The sequence below is a fragment of the Bombus bifarius genome, unplaced genomic scaffold, assembly GCF_011952205.1.
Source record: "Bombus bifarius isolate JDL3187 unplaced genomic scaffold, Bbif_JDL3187 scf7180000009329_frag, whole genome shotgun sequence".
NCBI classification, from domain to species: Eukaryota; Metazoa; Arthropoda; class Insecta; order Hymenoptera; family Apidae; genus Bombus; species Bombus bifarius.
Genome location: NW_022885047.1, coordinates 27,888 through 33,887, shown reverse-complemented (window position 1 = coordinate 33,887; position 6,000 = coordinate 27,888).

Here is a 6,000-nt window from a genome sequence, read left to right as displayed (position 1 = left end):
ATTGTTTTGTACGTTACAAATTATAGGCTTAAATTGTACGAAATGTAACTTTGAAACGACACTAATTTTTTACGCACGATAAACCTCCACGACTTAGGTATGTAAAGATGATAAACGTATATTAATTCTATTAATTTGGTAATAATAAACCAACTTTCTGAGAAGTTCTGTAAATTTCGTTTCTGTTGTATCAAGAGAATAATGGAATATTCCACTTAGATCGTATACTTCTTGCATGTACATACAAAATTTTCCGGCTAATCTAAAACACTTCATAAGATAGAGAGCTTCTGGAGATTCGGACACAGAGAGTGCATAAAATACAAGATAAGTCTCGTGTCTTTCAAAATTATTTTTCATTCGCTAAAAACGTCCTGTGTACTCATGCAATCACATGCAACCTCGAAACTTCGCTTATTTTTTATCACTTTCCAATTCAATACACTGTTTCTGCATTTTTGACTATATGTAAGAGAAATTTCCATTCAGCCAAAGGTGTACTTACAGATTTTAGATTCCTATACGACTCTCGGTAAAAATTTATCCGCACTCCAGATAGTTAAAACTTCTGTCGACCGTATTGATCCATCTGCACTCTTCGTATGACGTCAATATCTGTTCAGTGCTGCTGCGTAGGTTTCATTGTGTTACGTCAATTCGTTTGTGACCGTTGCGCGAGAAATGGCGCTTTGCAATGGTGATTTGCAGGAAAACAGTGCAGGATGCTGTGATTCGTTTCTTGTGGTCGGAGGTTATGATTGATGCCTATATTTATCAAAGATTTAATGCACATTATGGAGAAAGTGTTTTGTCACGAAGTGTGTTTGAATGGGCACAAAAGTTCAAAGAAGATCGCACAAGTGTTATGAAAAAACAGCTGGACGCCCGTCCACATCCACGATGACAACATTGAACGTGCTCATGAACTTATGCTCCATGGAATAGACGAGTGACGCTGGATAATGTGGCAAATCATTTGCAAATCAGCCACGGCTCTGCTTATGCAATAGCGCACGACAGATTTGGGTTTTAAAAAGTTTGTGCGAGATGGATGCCGAAAAAGCTGATGAAAAGGTGAAGACAACGATGCATTCGTGGTTCGCAGCTCAGCCCAAAACATTTTTTAATGAGAAAATACGAAGGTCCTTCAGCAAATGGACAAAGTGTATACAGAAATTGAGTGATTATGTCAAAAAATGATGTATGTCTTTTTTGACAATTGCTTAAAATAAATTCTACACCGACAGAGCGGGTAACTTTCTACTCACCCTCGTAAGACACTTAAATTTCCAATCTATTATGATGAATAAAAGAGCTTATACTATTAAATCTAATTGTATTTTGTTGCATGAGAGTACACGTGTATGTGATGTACATTACCTTTATATCCCCTTGAACGCTTCAATATTGCGCAGATATACTATATTTTGTACAGCTTCTATAAAATTTTGTATGTTTGTTTAGGCTGTTAATCTAGAGGCTGGAGTACAAAGAAGTGGCACAATGATGTGGGCTGATGACATTTATAATTATCAAGGAATCACCCCTACATTCGCTCAGGTATATATCGTTGACTATAATGTATTTAACATATATGATTGTTAGAATATTAATAATTAATTTTTAATTCTATCAGAATTTTAATGAAACTGTCCCTTGGGAAGGAAGAACTGATACCTTGATATCACGGTTTGTACATCCTATATGTACGACAAATTTTAGAACATTATATAACGAAGAACCAGATCGTCGTGACCATGTGATGTGAATAAAAGGACTTGAATTTGATGATATTTTTATAATGTTAGATAACATAACTAAGTATCTTCACAGTAAGATAGGATGACATGGTTTACATGATCTTAATGTTGTTCACTTGAGTGATGATATTATAAGGAAAAGTGTAATATCACAGGTAGGATGATTCATAATTTAGAACTACTAACTCATGTATGTATTAAAAATGAAAGAAATATATTAAATTTTATAGGATATTTATGTTTAGTAACCAGTAATTCAGAGATTGGTATTCATGGTTACTATAACGAGGCTGTAGAAACGCACCCTTTCTTCTTTGCAAATGGTCCTGTATTTATGTCTAAGCCGAAACTGGAACCTCTGAATAATTTAGATTTATTCTTGTCATTTTCTAAAATACTTATCTACAGTATACCGTAAGGAATGATACCGTATCACACCTAATCAAGTGCCTTAAGAAACATCAACAGGATATCACAGTAATCCCTTATCGACTGATATGTAAGTAAAAGTTATGTGTCATTGTTATACACAGTTATGTGTTAGTGTTATACACAGTTATTTGTCATTTTCTATTAATTCAGTTGTAGCTGCTACAATATCTATGACACTGGTAGTAATTATAAGAACAATAATGATGTTCTATAAGAGGAAATGATGATTGGGAGCAAAAAGTTACAGGTAAGTCAAAGTATATGTTATTTGCCATTTGAAAAGAAAGTTACTAACTTAGAATTTTTTGATAAATAATAATTGTGCAAAATATATTGGATTTCAAATTTGTCAAAAATTGAAATTTAAGAAGCATTGTAATAATATAACATTAATATTTTGATTTTTCAGGAGATATCATGCGGTGGATGGATAATATGAAAAAATATTAAGCAGTATATGAATTTTCATATTGCGTAGAGATAACAAAATGAATTTTAAAAAATGTCGACATGGTAATAAGAAATAGCATCATGACAAAGAATATATAACCACAGTTTCATTTTTTATAAATAAAAATTTGTTGTTCCAGATTTTGAAATATTGTGAAACGTTTAATTAGTATCTTAATATCTTTAAATAATTATTATTTTAGAATCAATTGTAATTGTATCATACGTACTTTTGAATTCGTGCAAGAACATATGTAATTTTGAAGTAGTTATTATTAGGAAATTGTTAGACGCGAACAGTATGCGAAATGTTAGTATGCAGTGTAATAATTATCAATCAAAACACAAGAATTAAATTCTTGAGGAAAAAATTTCCGGAATTTCTTATTTACACGATTATAAAGAAATCCATAATAAAAAGGAGCTGCTTTCTAATACTTCTCTTCCTTGTAATGCCTACGTTAATAATAACGAGGTTCGACTTTTTGTTTTTAGAGGGATACTGGAAAATTTGAAAGTACAGTACCATTGGGAAGAAAATCACGATATTGAAAACGATATTTGCAAGTAAATTTCCAAAAAATCTGTTTTCAAATTTTCGCTTTCTATTTCACATTAAAAGAAAGGGAGGGCTGCCTTCTTTTTCTGCAAGACAAAACAAACATTCTGAATCTCGTATCAATGAATGATGTCAATAAGTTATTTTTCTTTTCAGATTGAACAATATTCCAGATTTATTCATAATTTCATACTACGCGAAGAATAGACTTTCATAGGTATATAAAGGAAATATTAAGTATAGGAAAACTCTTTTTCGTTGTAGGTGACATATGCTTCACGGTTGAGCACATGTATTTTTAAACACATATAAATGAAAAAGTACTCTTATGGAGAAAAAGAATTGATACCTTCGATTGACATTAGATAATGTATATAAACTTATGAACAATCACTATCAGTTTGTATTTTAGGTGCACACGCAGATTTGTTGGAGTTCTTATAAAATGTACATCCTGTACGAACGTTTTATTCTTCCAAATTTTACGATACTATGTCTCATATAATAACTATATGGATTAAACGTAATATAAATGATCCGAAAATAGACTCGAACGACATTAATTGTCTTTCTATTTATACCAATATCGAAAATACAAGTAAAGTTGGAGCAATAGTATGCAAGAATGGACTATTTATTATTTTAAACCAAATCATAGCATATTCAGAATGCACAGTATTATCATGAAATGTAAATGAATCAGTTGTAAACGAACGATTTTACTGTAAAATCATTGCCTCCTTTTTTTCATCTGAAATATAGCAGCAATGAGTACATTCTTTTAATATATAATAAAATGAGATATCTTTATAAAGTTACATATGTCATCACTGGTAACTGTTATCTCGTATGATACCAAATATACCGTTAGTATGGAATGATATTTTTATGAAGATATACTTTAATGATAGATTTTATGAATGAAACGTTATATAAGAAAAATTATCTCTTGTTATTCTATGAAGTGTAGTAGCTAATGAAGATTAATTTTACGAAGTATTAGAGCAAAAGAGAATTAATAAATTAAAAAGATCTAAATAAGATTGTTCGTGTGGCTTAATTATCTCAATTCTGGTACACCACTTGTTACATTCTAACTAATTAGCGCTAAACAATAACTTGCAAATATTAAAGATATTAACACCTAAAGGTTTTCAGGAAATTTTATAACATTTGATTATTGTATATCTAGTCATTGATTGATAAAATTTCTTGTATAAGCATAGATCGAGGTTGACGTCATACGCAGATTGCATTACAGGTATCGTTTTAATTTATTTTATGGCTAGAATCATTTGAATATTATACGAATAATTATTTCCATTCGAACGATTAATAAATCACGTACCTATAAAAGATATATTATGAAAAAGACGTGACGAAACAAAATAATATTGGAAATTCCGTTGTCATTAGATCAATTATTTTTGCAATGATTTTTATTTCCATGTAATTACATATGAAATGGGTAATTCATTAACATCTCCTCGAATCGAATATAATTCGTTACACTTCACAACGATTCAAATAATGGACGGGAAATATATAATAACTTTCCTGTCCTTGCGTTAAAATAGTATTGTACAAATCAGATGATACAGGAAATACCCAAAAAACCCAATTACATCCACATTGCATGACAGCACACTTGCAATGGATTTTTGTGATTTCAATGTCACAGACAATGACACAACTAATCAGAACACGTTCGAGGCTATAGACATTGAAATTACCGCGTGTTTAATACGTTTAAAGCATAAATCTAAATTTCACACGATTATTTCTTTGTACATTGTGAAACTCTTAAATTATCTTAATCGAATAAATAATCCTAATGTAATAAAACATCTTGAAATAGACCTAGATATCTGAAACAGAAACTCGAAGGATAAGAAATCCTAAAAGCTACTAATCCTACAATAACAAACTCCTAAATAATAAACAAGTGATAAAACCTGTTATAAATAATAAAGCTTACCTGGAATAATCAAATCCTAACTAATCGAAAATAAAATAAGGCAAGCAATTCTTAATGTTTCAAGTAATTTTTCCGAAAACACAGAAAGATAGAGAAATTAAAAAGACGCAGCACAAATTGCAGCACAATGAAAGTTTCAGAGCGATGAATACGATCGTATTAAACTAAATAATTTTCAAAAGTGAAATTACACTGAAACGTATATCGATGATATTTGTCATTTCTACGATCTGTTTCGCTTGATCGTGCTCCTTTTCTGATGTAAATTCAATTTATAATACGAACTAAGTTTCCTTTATTATTATTAGTCCTGCGTCTTTTTAATTCGTCACTTCTTTTATTTCAGAACAATGACGGGCTCCAAGATGCTGTTCGGATGTTTGGCGTTAATTGCTTTTCTGCATCCATTAGTTCACGTTTGTACTTCGAGTAGTACAGCTCAAGGTTTGTACTTCGAGTTATCTTTTTCCATGCACTTCAAATTCCAATACGATCTGGTCACGTGGCCTTCGTACAATTTCGAAATTTTACCTGTTTGGTAATCGTCAATGAAAAAAGAAGTTATGCGTGACCTCAACACATTGAAACAATTTTTATGATTTTTTATTTGCCGGTTGGTCAGCAAGTTAATGGAAAAATTTCACTTAACTATTCGCGTTAATTTCTTCGGTTTAACTTTTGGGAAATGCTTCGTTAGCTTCGGGAATATTCCAACGATTCGTTTTACGTACAAAATAAGCATGATAAATATTACATCACGGTAATGAATACTATTGGCGTAATACCTAAGATGAAGATGCAGAGACATTCTTAGAATTTCT